General features: G+C 42.0%; 1 protein-coding gene and 1 long non-coding RNA gene across 3 annotated transcripts in view; one reads left to right on the top strand and one right to left on the bottom strand.

Moving 5' to 3' along the window:
• Positions 1-6,863, top strand: part of LOC110325452 — a 57,907-nt gene extending 51,044 nt beyond the window's left edge. Inside the window, exons 3-4 of the long non-coding RNA XR_002380740.1 lie at positions 3,846-3,920; positions 4,928-6,863. This is a non-coding gene — a long non-coding RNA (uncharacterized LOC110325452). The remainder of the gene's footprint in view (positions 1-3,845; positions 3,921-4,927) is intronic.
• Positions 1-14,181, bottom strand: part of Lrmda (leucine rich melanocyte differentiation associated) — a 1,022,231-nt gene that overhangs the window by 11,241 nt on the left and 996,809 nt on the right. The window lies entirely within an intron of this gene.

Raw genomic sequence — 14,181 nt, 5'->3', positions numbered from 1 at the left:
GGAGGAGCTAGAGAAAGTACCCAAGGAGCTGAAGGGGTCTGCAACCCTATAGGTGGAACAACAATATGAACTAACTAGCACACCCAGAGCTCGTGTCTCTAGCTGCATATGTAGCAGAAGATGGCCTTGTCAGCCATCATTGGGAAGAGAGGCCCCTTGGTCTTGCAAACTTTATATGCCCCAGTACAGGGGTACACCAGGGCCAAGAAGGGGGAGTGGGTGGGTAGGTGAGTGTGGGGGGACGGGTATAGGGGACTTTGGGGATAGCATTTAAAATGTAAATGAAGTAAATACCTAATAAAAATTGGAAAGAAAAGAAAAAAAAAAGAAAGTCTGTTCTAGAACAACCTAAAGGCCCCTCCCCACCCTGCCCTTTTCTTTGGTAAAGTAAATGCCCTCATTTTTATTCATATTTAAAATTAGAGACACAAAGAATTTGGTTAGTTGAAGGTCTTACTGTACTGCACTCTAGTAAATAGAAGTTTTATTTGCTTCCCAAGAACAGCCAGAAAACAAAGGGCACCTAAAATCGATAAGTAATGAGTGACGGAAGCTAGGTACAGCTCTTGTCTAGCACAGTGTCAGGCCCTTAGTTCAAACTTCAGCAATGGAACAAGAAAAAGAAAGTTGCTCAGTATTTGGACATTCAAGCTTTCTCCCACTCTTGGGTTTTATTTTAGTGGCAAGGTGATTGCATTAACAGGAGAAGGAAGCAGAGAATGGGGTAAGACTGGGGCTGAGCCTGTAAAACATGATTTAGGAAGTACAGGGCAGGGGGAATTGGGAAAACAACTTTCCAGAGAGCTTTGCTCCTCCTCTGAGCTGCCAGGCCCCTCTGTGAACATACCTGAGAAGTGGGGTTCCCTGGCAGAGTGTGAAGGGGGGGGGCGCAGAATGGACCTCTCAGACAAAATTAAGCAAATGTAGTAACAACCAAGCTTCTTGTAATCCAAGCCCTTGAAGAATTATGTGAAGGGCTCCCTCCTTGAGCACACTGATACAAACTGTCTGCCCTCCATTAGAATCCAAGTGAACTGGTTCTCCATAGATGATACCATAATTTTTCTTAATTCCAGGATAGTCAAAATCGCGTCTCTCAAAGAAAAACAAAGAGAATCTGTTGATATTTTATCTAATTGAAAGAAGTTTACATTGTCTGTCTCTCCCTTCCTCCTGCCCACCTCTCTCCCTGCCCCTTTCTTCATCCCTTCCTTTCTTCTTTCTCCCACCCCCTCCTCTAGCTCTGTCCAGAAGTGTGTATCCAAAAGTCTACTGTTGCAGAATCACAGTATAATACTTGGGCACTAACAAACTGTACTCCTGAATGTCTTCAATTACCCATCCCCCACCTTCTTGACACATGCTTTTATGTATGTGTGTGTATATATACATGCACAGATGTGTGTACATCAAGACAAAGAAGCACATAAGAGCACGAGAAACTTTCTGTACCCTATTTCTTGCTCAAGATGAAAGCCTAGTAAATACAAAGCACATTAGAAAGGCCATCATTAGGGCAAGCCTCATTAAAACTTAATGAAGTTACCAGTCTCCCCAGCAATCTTATGAAGAGGTTGATTTTTGGTGGTTTGTAGTTGTTGTTTTGTCTGTCAATGGAGCAGTCCCAGGCAGAGAAACATTAGTGACAGTAGGTGGAGCCAGGTGTTATCTGTCCCTGGAATGTACTACTTTGATGACTTAGGATATTACCCCCTTGTTTTAGTTTGACTCTTATTTGTCAGGATTCACCCTGTGGTAAGTTAACATGCCTCCATACTGGAAAAACAAAGATTGCCTCTTGTCCAGTCTAGCCTAATAGAATACACCTGGCTCTGACAGTTTGATGCCCAGCTCTGAGCCACATTCAGCAACACAAATTAACATCGCAGACATTGCCCACGCTGAGCAGGAAGCAATAACCAGCTACCTGCTACTTGGCCAAAATCTCATTATAAGCCATTACAGTAATTGAGGGCCAAGACTGTGGATATTACACTCCCTGTGCACCAGTGGTTAGTTGAGGAGAAGAAAGACATGTAATGGAGGAGGTGGGGCAGACAGGAGAAGTGAGGCTGTAACCATGATGTTCTGTGGTGCTGGGGTAGGGAAGGGTTGTTCCTGAGCCATTTCTCTTCTTGCCTTTGAAGCCCACATGACCCCAGGAAGATGATGTAACTTTTGGTCGGCCTCCAACAATGCTATGCAATTAAACATTGGTTTAAATGAGTAATGGGGACAGCCATAGAGGGAAGATAGGACAAAATAAGACAGAATGTTCCATAAGTGAAAAGTATCTAAAGTGACGGGGCTCCAGGGGAAGCCGCCCACCCACCTTAGAATGCAGAGATTTTCTAGAGTTATTGAATTAGAGAATTTGTAAAGCCAGTCCCTCCCCTGAAACTAGTATTCCAAGCCTCAAGGCCTTTGCTAAACAAGCTGTAGTGGCTGTAGCATATACCTGAGGTCTCAGCAAAGGATTTCTGGGATTGATGATAGATCAAGCTGGGTGAAAAAGAGGAGGAAGACTGGGTTTTTCAATCAACCTGGATTTGGGGACAATGAAGATGGTTTTAGACATGGCAGTAATGGTGGTAACTGGGAAGATTGATTCAGGGCAGGGAGAGAAGTTAATCGCAAGTGTATTAGTGACCTCCAGATTCTCACTGCTACCCATCTTACTGTGACTTGGATCATAAATGTCTCTCACGAACCTCAAACACAGTAGCCTCTCTCACAGATATTGGGACATAATGGAGCCTAGTAGAAGAAGCTACTATGATGGTTGACTGTCAACGGATGGGGCTGAGAAGCACATGTGAGGGTTTTCCCGGGGAACATTATAACATCAAGATTACCTGTCTTGACTAATCTCAGAGACTGGAATCCAGGAAAGGGAGACAAAAATCTGTAAGCATGGGCGCACCCTCCCTGGTCTTCCTGTGCACCATGAGGTGGGCCTCTCTGCCACATCTTTCTTGCCCTGATAAACTAAAACCATGAACCAAATGAAACCTTTTCTCCATTTACTTATTTCGCTCATGTATTCTGTCACCACAGTGAAAACCTAATACTCCAAGGTTATTGTAGGCATAGCCTTGGAGAAGGGGGGGCACTCTGCCCACTCTGTTAGGTGCATGGTTTGCTATGCTGCAAGCTCTCACATGGTAGACCACCTTACCACAGGTCCAAAAGCAACAGGGCCAGCTGATTACAGATAGAATCTCCCAAGCCATCTGCTTTAATTGTCACTTGCCCCAAGCATCTGGTCGTGGTGACAGAAAGCTGACAGACACACACTCACAGACCAGTGACACCCCAAGTCACCAAGCATGGGAGTAAGCTTATAGAAGTTTTAAATAACAACACTCCTGTCTAGTGTCATCCATAGATACCACTGAAAGGTGGAGAATAAGCTTTACTAAACAAGACATAGAGGCTGTGTCCTGTACCCTCAGCAAAGTTTCCTGGGTAGAGACACTTTACCTAACAGACTGATACTTTTGGAGGGTTGAACGAGGGCTCTCCAGGAGACGAAGATGCCTTGTGAGCATCAGACACCTCCCTCTGCTCATCCTCAGCACCACCAGCCTTATTCCTTCTCTTCACCTAGAGGGTTAAGCCATCTGGGGCCTAGGAAATGGTTGTGGTTGGTACAAGTGAGGCCTTCCCTATAACTAGGATCCTTCAGGAAAAAAACAAATTAATCAACAGTGAACTGAAGTGGGTTTAATGATTGCATTCTGCATACAATCAGCTTTTCCCTTTTCGAGGGCCATCAATATGTCACGGGAAGACATATCTGAAGGATATAGCCCTTAACATCAAGGTTATCTATTCTCCACAAGGCTCCTACTCCTTGCCCGGCTGAGACTCCACGCTGCCTGTGTCTAACATTTTCATCAACTCTGCAATCAATCAAGGTAATAATGTTGTGCAAAAAATCAATTAACAACGCAATTAAACTTTCCTTATTATCTCAAAGGGCTGAAATAATACCTAAAGGGAAGATAGACTCAGTGAACGCAGACATCCATAATCCAATGTGAAAGTGAATTATGAGGTTGGGCAGATGCAGGCATGTGCGGGTGCTGTTATTTTCTAAGGGTTATATCTCATCACGGCAGTGTATCAGTCAGCCCCGATCCCAGACCCTAAAATTCCAAATTACTTTTAAGAAATATATGATGTGCAATATCGAGTTCATATTCTCTTTTAAAGATAACCCCCTCCTCCATTGCCACCCTCCCCCAAGAAAGAATTGAATGGCGGTATTACTCAAAGACAAAATGATCTTTCAACAAGAACATAAAATATAAAAGCTATAATAACATTTACATCTGTATAGCATGCATCCCTGTAAAAGCAGGTCATCTATTATACATAATCCCAAGTGCCTAAAAGGCCCAGCATGCAACACGGCATTTAAAACCTAAATGCGTAAATGTGCAAACTCCCCTAGGATGGCTGGAGCTTCCCTTTCTGCAGAAGCCTCACCTCTCAGGGTCTGCCCATGTCCACACACACACACACACATACACACACACACACACACACACACACACACCAGGAATGATGGAAGTATTTCTCATTTAAAACAAGAATGACTATATTATTTAGCAATTACACTCCACTTGCCCTGAAACACTCTCTAGGAATTGCACCTCTGAAGTACAGAGAGAAAGGTCTATTAACCTTCTGCCTCAGTGAAAGACCCAAAACTTCATGTTGAAATGAGATACGAAGGGAATTCCTCCATCATGCCGCAGCACCCACAGAGGAAGGCCCCGAGATAGAAGAAATACAATGAACAGGAGAGGAAAGGGAAGCTGGACAGAGATTAGAGGCAAAGCTAATGAAAGTACTAATCTACACAGAGGAAAAAAAAAAAGTGCTAATCTAAAGTGAACATTTTTAAAATGTCCTCCAGCTCCTAGAAACAAACAGTAAATACCAATTTGAAGAATACACAATCCACACCAAAAACTCCTAGATCATCTCTGTCACCTTATCCTTCTTTATCAAGTGCCAAAAGCTGGTCCAGAGATAGATCACAAGCTGATAGGATCCAAGGATTCACTGCTTCAGGAAGTTCAAGGAGATTCCTGGGAATCCACAGATGCCAGATGAGCTGACCTCAGAAGCTCACTGCATAGCGGACTTGCACTGGACGCCCCCTGGACTTATGTCTTCCTCACTAGGAAAGTCTTTTACTCTTCTTCTTTCTTCCTTCCTTAACTTACTCACTTTTAACAGCCTCCATTTTCAGCACAGCATGAAGGCAAGACCGAGCCCCAACTGCAGACTTAATTGAACAGCCACACACAAGACAAATATACATGAGCAACCATTCTGTTGTTTCTTCAAAATCCAGAGGCAGCCCAGGAGGGTCTTTTGGTACAGATTTTTCAATTGAGAAGTTGGACCAGTTTAGTGAACCTTGCTATCTCTCTCTGAACCATAAGAAACATAATTAATACATTTTCATTTTCAATGACTATATTGTGTGTGTATGAACTGGAACTGTTCCTGCTGTGTATTTGATTCCACTGACGATAGGGTGGGTTGGATTTTAAATGATGTGTGAGTACTTCTGTGCTTTCTCTCCTCTGGTTTATGTGTTATTCATGACTTGCATTACAGACATGGCTGATACACAGATGTAAATGTTATTAAATCTTTTGTATTTTGGAGGCTTTGTGAAAGGTTTCTTTGTTTTCAAATAATTCTCTTAACCACCAAAAATAACCAGTAATACATGACAACGTCTTGGGAATGCTTCTTTTTTTTCTTTCTATTGAGTTTTCTGATGAAGAGATTTCCCCCTGTTCTGCTGGCTTTTCATCAAAGTCAAAGTATAGCACAAGTTGGTAGATAGAAGAGCTGTATACTTATGGTAACAATGCAGAGTTACTTCCTGGGTCACTACGTGGGCATCTGCATACCTGTGTATGGCATGTAACTAAGTTGTTGTGAGCATGTGTTGTATATGTCCTTTTGTAAACTGTTATGTGTACTGTGGGTGTGAACATGTCGATTGTATTTTGCTAAATCAGAACCAAAAGTCACCCATTTCTTGATTACCTGTCAAAGTTGCAGCTGCTTTACTGCATTTGGTATCTGACATAAATTTTAATGTTTTCACTCTATTCCATCTTCTTTGAGTTTCTCGGGGCTTCAACAGAAATGTGGCAGAGGATAAAGCTCTTCCTACAGACAGCACTTAATCACCCTGTGCCTCTCACTGGCTTATTTTTCTTCTTTATTGATTTACAATTTCAACAGTGCTCTAAGGCCGAATTGTTCACCTACACAATTACAACTGGCTAGAGTGGAGCTCACCAGAAAGTCCCAGGATGCACAGCCGAATAGTGACAGTGGTGGTCCGACTTGGGAATACTGTGAAAGCAGTAGCCACACCTACCCTAGACAGTGGTGGCACCTGCAGACTTTTAAGGCATCCTCTTGGGGCACAAGAGGATCCTGTCACCAGAGGAGGGAGGTGAGGCCAAACAACAAAGGTTCAGAAGTAAAGATATGTAAGACTTTTCTATATTCTTTTCTATCTGGGTTGCTCATGCTAAAGGAACATTCTAGAAGGCTAATCTTTCTGCTGAGTTTCAGCCTTGCAGGTGTTCGGTGCTGGTAGATATGGTTTCATTATCCCTTTCTCTCTGTGTCCCTCTTTTGTCTTTTATGGTTAGTCCTGCATTCCTTCTAGAATCTACAGCACCCTTGGTTCCCAACATGGTGTCTAGCCTTCCTTGGAGTTTGCATTGAAAGAGCATTGCTCCTTTTCACTTCCTGACCTGTCTCACCTTTCCTAAGGAGCAGCTAGTTCCATGGCACATGCCAGCATACTTTCCTTTAGAAAAAAAATAGACATTCCTTGCAAACTAGATAGAATGAATAATTCACCAATGGAATTTTAACACAAAAAAGTAAGAGGGCAGGGAAACACCAGGTGATTAGAAAAGTCAGTGATTAGAAAAGGAGGACCGGACTCTGGCTTTGAAGCAGTGAGAGGCCAGAAAGGGGGATTCTTGTTGAATAAAATCAGCTGTGATAAAAACTAGTGATAGAGTGGGGTGTGGTGGTGCAAGCCTTTAATCCCAGCACTTGGGAGGCAGAGGCAGGCAGATTTCTGAGTTCGAGGCCAGAAATCAGATTATAAATATAGTGTGGGTCATGATATATATTGTATGTATATGTGAGTAACTGTGTAAATATTAGCTTGTCTTTTTATGTATCTAGTAAAAATTCAAGGAGAAAATAAGTATTGTTTACTCAGATATTTCGATGTATGAAGAAAATGTAAGATTAAACACACCAGCCGGCAGTGGTGGCACACGCCTTCAATCCCAGCACTTGGGAGGCAGAGGCTGGTGGATTTCTGAGTTTGAGGCCAGCCTGATCTACAGATTGAGTTCCAAGACAGCCAGGGCTACACAGAGAAACCCTGTCTCAAAAAACAAACAGACAAAAGATCTCTATGTTTTACAAAAGAAACATTAGAACAAACTGTAGGTCCTAAGAGTATGGAATGGATATATAGAAATAGTGTGTGGAGGGGACCCAGGCAGAACCACTATTCTAAAATGTCTCTTTATATGTACACATTTTTCCATATACAAAAGAAAATGCAAATATTGGGAAAAGCAAATCCCCCCTGAACTGAATATAAGCAACCTAATTGTACATTTAATTACTGACATAAATAGACAAGCTAAGTTTGGACATGTGTCCTTCAGCTACACTCCAAATGTCAGCATGTTTCCAATGTTAAAAACAAACAAACAAACAAAACTGTAGAGAAATCTAGAAGTCTGTAGTGGATTGCTTCTTGGATGCAATCATGCTCATTGATATTTCTAGGCAGAGCTCAGAGTGAAGGAATTAAGCTTACCAAGGTTCTTCAGGGAGTTTTACAATGAGACAAAATAAAAACAATTTTTTTTTGTTTTGTTTTGTTTTTTCGAGACAGGGTTTCTCTGTGTAGCCTTGGCTGTCCTGGAATTCACTCTGTAGACCAGGCTGGCCTCGAACTCAGAAATTTACCTGCCTTTGCCTCCCAAGTGCTGGGATTAAAGGTGTGCGCTACCACTGCCTGGCTAAAAAATTTTTAAAAATGAGGGAATATGTAGGGAGCAGAATGATGCCCTCCAAGACTTCTATAGTATTGTCTCTGAAGCTTGAAAATGTCACCTGACAAGGGAAAGGGGGCACTGGAGGTAGATGTTGGGTACAAGTTTTCAGCTCTCTGATCAGGCTCTGGTTAATCATATTGATCCTTAAAAGAGGAAAACATTTAAGGTTGTGGCCACAAAAGACATGTTTAGAGAGATACAAAGTCTCTGGCTTTGAAAATGGAGAAAGAAATCAAGGGGCACAGACTATGTGTAGCTTCTAGAGGCTGGGGAAAGAAAGGCAAAAACACAGATTTTCTGTTAGGCTTTCAGATACTTGTAGCTGACATGTGACCAGGACAGTGAGATAATATATTTGTATGGCTTGAAGTCACTTAGGCAAGAAGCTACCCTAGAAAACTGGAAAGAGAATAAGAAAGAAGGTATGGGTGGGGATCTATAAAAAATTATGATATGGAAAGATATGCAGGCACATGTGTGCAGGACTCCCAAAATACTATAAATAACCAGATCTTCCTGCTTGAAGGGACAACCAATCCAAGTGATGGTACAGAAAACCGAGAAAATCAGGGACATCTTGTCAGGGCAGAGATCATGAAAAAGGTGAAGTTGTACTCTCCGGAGGTCAGCATTCTCCAATGCAGGACATCAGGTGGTTATTGGCAATGGGTAAAACTTCACCAGGAAACAGAATTGTCACACACGCAGGTTGTCACTGAGTTAGTTATTAATGAAAATTGGGGACATATACTTTTTGAGTAGGGTCCATATGTTGGTCATGCTAAACCAGGTGTTCCACGCTAGCAAAAGTATGATTGAATGTCATGAGCCTGTGAACAGGATGCTGTAAAATACACCCAGCTTCACCTGGGTTTAGCAGGCGATTAAGACTGAGTCAAAGCCCAAGGAAACAATGAGAAGAAAATGTTCAGTGTGTTTCATCACACAACCAAACTCATCTGAACTTTCAGAAAAAGAAAACTCTTAAAAAGCCAGGCCAGTAAGTTAGCTCAATCATGGAAGCACTTGCCTTGCAAGCAGCGGACCTGAGTTTATGTGCACAGAACCATATAAAAAGTCAGGTGTGGTGGCACATGCTTGGATTACAACTATGGTAAGCACAGAGGCAGAAAGAAGTAGATCCTTTGAAAATCACTAGCCAGCCACTCGAACCCACGTGACAAAGTTCTGGGCATCCATTTTCTCAAAAGATAGTAAGGGGGCTGGAAGATTCAGTATTAAAATGTCTGCCATGGAAGTGGATAACGTGAGTTTAGATCCCTACTACCCATATAAAAAAAAGGCCAGGTACAATATATATTTATAATGTCACATATATATCCTCAGGACTGGAACAGGAGGCAGACAGATACAAGTGGCTCTCTAGATCTGCTGGTCTCAAATAATGAGGTGGACAGAAAGGAAGTAAGACATTCAACATCAACCTCTGGCCAGTTATATCTGGTTGTCCTGTGACCTCTATGTGCCTGTGCACCTGCATACACATAATGTGCCCATATGAATGTACATAGAGAAATCCTGAAAGTCACAGAAAGAAGATGAGAGGTGGGTACTATTTCAGTGGCTCTTGAGTTTCATCAGAACCACCCAGGGTGTTTCAGAACATAGACTGCTGCTGTATGCCTCTGGTCCTGAGGCCTCTCATTAGTGGATCTGAAGATAACTCCAGTGTTTTTACCTTTGACAAGGTCTTCTGGTTGTCCTAAAGATAACAGGTCCCAGGGTAGCATGTTAAGAACCACTGTCCTGGATTTAAGAAGACTTGATATATTGTAGCATGTAAACCTGGACCAGATACAAGGGACACCGTGGAGAAGACTGGGAAAGCTTGAGGAGTCTGGCTTGTATAATTAGGCCAGACTTGGCATCTGTGTTAATTTTCGAAGATTTACTAATAGGATTTCACAGAAACATGTTCTTATTCATAGGAGATGCTGACTGAAGTGTTTAAGAAAGAAGTGTGGTAGTGTCTGCAGTTTTTTAAGTATCTCATTAAGATGTGTATATACACATGCAGACTCAGAGAAACAGTAAATGTACCGAAATATCAGAAGATTCCATTCCAGTAAAGAGTATGTAAATGTTCAAAGTACTGTCCCTTTAAATCTCCCACAGTTATCATTTCAACCAGAAAGGGGTTATGATGATAATCCTGACATATGATGCTCATCACTCAAAGACCTCACAAGTAGTTGCTAGCTTTGTGTAAAGTATCTTTGCCTTCTTTCCTGATCCCTCTTGGATGACCTATTTAAGCATCTTACTCTAACAATGACTGAAATCCTTTCAGGCCAATGTGTTTTTCTTACACAGCAATTAGTTGTTCAAATATCATTGAGATGGAAAACTACCACTCTCTCCTTATACTAACACAGTCTCCTACGGTCCTTGTGCGCTCTCTCTCTCTCTCTCTCTCTCTCTCTCTCTCTCTCTCTCTCTCTCTCTCTCTCTTTCTCTCTCTCTCCTCTATTTCATTTACTCCATTCTCCCCTTTTCCTCAAATGTAAGCGCCTGTTTAATTTAGACTACAAAATGCTTGACAAGAGCAGGTACCTTCTAATCCTTGGGCCATACCTTCTCACATAATTCCCCAACTACTGAGGCCCTACTCTGTCTTCAAACAGGACAGGGACATTGGCATGGCTAGGTCTCAGCTCTTGGACACAATGGCCCAGTAGCAGAACATAGGCAACGTGCAAACATTCAACATTAAAGTGGACGAGTATCTGTTATACATTCAGATGTGAACAGAATGAGGATGGTAAGACAAGGTAGAAAAATGGAACTAAGAAACAGCCTTCATGTGACTATGCACCGCTTTGTAGTCTAGGCTTAGGAAGTTTGGCAGGCCACAAGACTCAGGGTCAGAAGTCATGCCTAAAATGAGGATGATCACTCTTGCCTGTCACCCCCTCCTGCTAACTTAGAGGTACCTTGTTACTAAGTATGTATTGTCCTTGCCAAATGATGGCATATCTGGGCATATACCCTGAAAGTTTATCATTTTATTCAGAAGCAATTTTGGAGCTATCCTACATGAATAACAACGAAACAGGCTGCAGCAGCAAATTAGCCCTTCCACTTGATGCCTAACATAATAGTTGATTCCATCTTTTCCATTCCCAAGACCAGGGCAGGCAGCTCCCAGCATGTGCGGTTTCTGAGGTTATACCATCTCCTTAGTCCTCCTCTGGACATCAGGCAGTGAAGAGAGAAAGGATATCTAAGATACTTTTCAAAATCTTGGTCACCGACCTACTCAAAGCCCCTCCACTGATATTCCCGAGGCTAAAAACATACTGCTCCTGGTAGGAGACTATGAAGTCTAAGTCAAGGCCTCCAAAAAGAGAAAGAAAAATGTGGATTTTAGTGAGCAAACGCTTCCTTTGTTATAACGAATAAGATGTTTTGTCCTTCTCATCCTGTCTCAATCTGGGAGAATACGAGAACATCAAAGGTCATTTACATAAACCAGTACTATTTAGATATCTGTCTGGTCATCTATGAGCACAGCAGCACTAAATACAACTTTGACCTGCATAGCAAACCCTCCTAGAGCCTGGTAGGAAGCCAGTACTCTCGGTTCACAGGTTCTGTTGAGTGAATGAGCATCCTCAAACTCCAGGCTCTAGGGTGACAGCAAGGATCCTGTGGTTAGCGGTCTGTCAAGACCGAATCACAGAGTCCTGCACATAGTGAATAACTAATATTCTTTGTAAAGAATTGGTATTAAAAATAATGTGTGTGTGTCTGTCTGTCTGTCTGTGTGCTGAGTACATATGTTCTTGGAGGCCAGGAGAAGGTGTCTTATCCCCTGGAGCTGGAGTTAAAATTTGTTGTGAGCTGTTCCACATGCGTGTTAAGAACTGAACTTTGGAATTTTTTTTTTTTTTTGACAGTGTTTCTCTGTATGGCCCTGGCTGTCCTGGAACTCACTTTGTAGACCAGGCTGGCCTCGAACTCAGAAATCCACCTGCCTCTGCCTCAGAGTAACAAGTACTCTTGACTAAGTCATCTCTCCAGCGCTAGATTGATACCTTTGAAACCCTAAATAATACTTTGCTCCTTTTAATTGACCATATGCATTTAACAAGCATCTTCTTGGGGCTAAAAATCTTGATGACAGTAACTCCAGAGTAACTCTAGACTTTCAGGCTTTCCCTAAACACTCATGAATACTTAAATCACTGATACTGTCACAAGCCTTTTAAGCTTTACCTTAGGATCCGAGTAAGCTAATCAATTAAATGGCATCTATTTTTAAAGCAGAAGTCACTGGGTACCTTTAAATGGAAATTGAGGATAGAGGCCCTGGCTTCCAAAGCACTTTCATTAATTAATTAAAGCAATGAATCTGCAAGCTGGTAGATGGAAACAGATGTTCCTAGAAGCTAGCATGGGTGTACAAAGTGACAAACCAGCACCCATATCCTTTGCAGAGCAAGCTCTAGATTGGTGCTTCCCAACCTTCCTAAAGCTGTGGTCCTTGAGTAAAGTTCTTCATAGTGGTAATGACCCCAAAACCATAACATTATTTCATTGCTACTTCCAAACTGTTATCTTACTGCTGTTATGACCAGTAATGCAAATATCTGATATGCAACCCCTAAAGGGGGCATGACCCACAGGCAGAGAATCACTACTCTCGATTCATCCTAGGTGAGGTAGTGATGTTTGTGAACTGATACAAAGACAGTTTCTCATGACTTAGCAAGAGGCCAAGGAACTCAGCAGAATCTGATTAGAGCAGATTAAGGTGGCCTAATATGTAAAACACACTCAAGGGATAAGTGAGAGTGGCTACAGTCGGTGAACTTTGGTAAAAACTGTCCAGCATCCTCGCACTGACACCCAGGTGTTCAGATTCCTGTGTTGTCTCCCCCCTCTCTTCTTTCTGCCAATCCTCTCCACTGATAAGTGACTTTTCCAGGCTTATGATTGAAGTGGAGTGTCTGTGACCATTTCAAGATCCACCTCTCTTTGGGAGAAGAAGCACATTTCTCATAACAACTATGAAAATAGTAGTTTAAATGAAAGTCTAAGGATTGGAGAAGTACCACAGAACAATACCAGACCATGTCCACTCTGCATTAAGGTTATACAAGAGGCATCAAGACCTATTGACAAACACACAGAGGGACTCTGGCATCTAAAGCAAAGGGCATGGTTCACTTTCCTCTTTAGAGGGTGTTCTCACTGTACCAGAAGCTGAAGGGGCTGATTCCTCACATATCCTCTGGTAACTCAGGTGACAGGGCTCCCTTATGTCACACGCAGTCCTCCTATCTTTGAAGTCACCTTAAATGCATCCCCAGCTCCCCCTGGCTTCCTCTCCCTATTCTCTCTCCCCACGTTGTCTACCACACATCCTTGCACGTGCTGCTGCAGCCCCTCCAAACATTTAGTCATTACTCTCCTTTACATACAACCTCTGGGCAGCCAAGGGTGCTTTCTCATTCAGTTTTGAACCCAGAGTCCTGATCACTGTTCCTAGAAGTCAGAATGTGGTTACAGCACCTGGTGTGTTGAGTAAAAATGGCATATACAAGCACTTGAAGCTTTCTGTTCATGTAACAGAAGGCCTAAACGATGTCAGAAGCATCCATCATTAAGCTGTGAAAACTCCACTTGCCTGTTACCTACTGGCTATGTTGATTAAAATTAAGGTTAATTTTTCATTTTAAAATAAAAGCTAACACACTAAAAAAATAAATAAATAAACACTCAATACCCATTTAAGAAAACTGAACTCACAGCTTAATGTTGGCTCAAGAAGATGCCACCAGACCAAATAGCAAATTTAACCAAAGATGCAACAAAAGTATAATTTTAAATCTAGAAAACATTTTCAAAGGATTGAAGAAATAGAATCATTCATTTAATTATTATATGAGATCAGCAACTATACTGACACCAAAACTGGAGAAATATAATATTAAAAACTATGGAATGGCTTACCTCATGAACTGCACACAAAAATCTGCAACAAAAGCCTGTGCTGAAGCTATAATGATAT

The sequence above is a fragment of the Mus pahari genome, chromosome 8 (assembly GCF_900095145.1).
Source record: "Mus pahari chromosome 8, PAHARI_EIJ_v1.1, whole genome shotgun sequence".
Lineage (NCBI taxonomy): Eukaryota > Metazoa > Chordata > Mammalia > Rodentia > Muridae > Mus > Mus pahari.
Note: the sequence above shows the minus strand (reverse complement) of the source record. Positions and strands in the feature narration are given on the sequence as shown.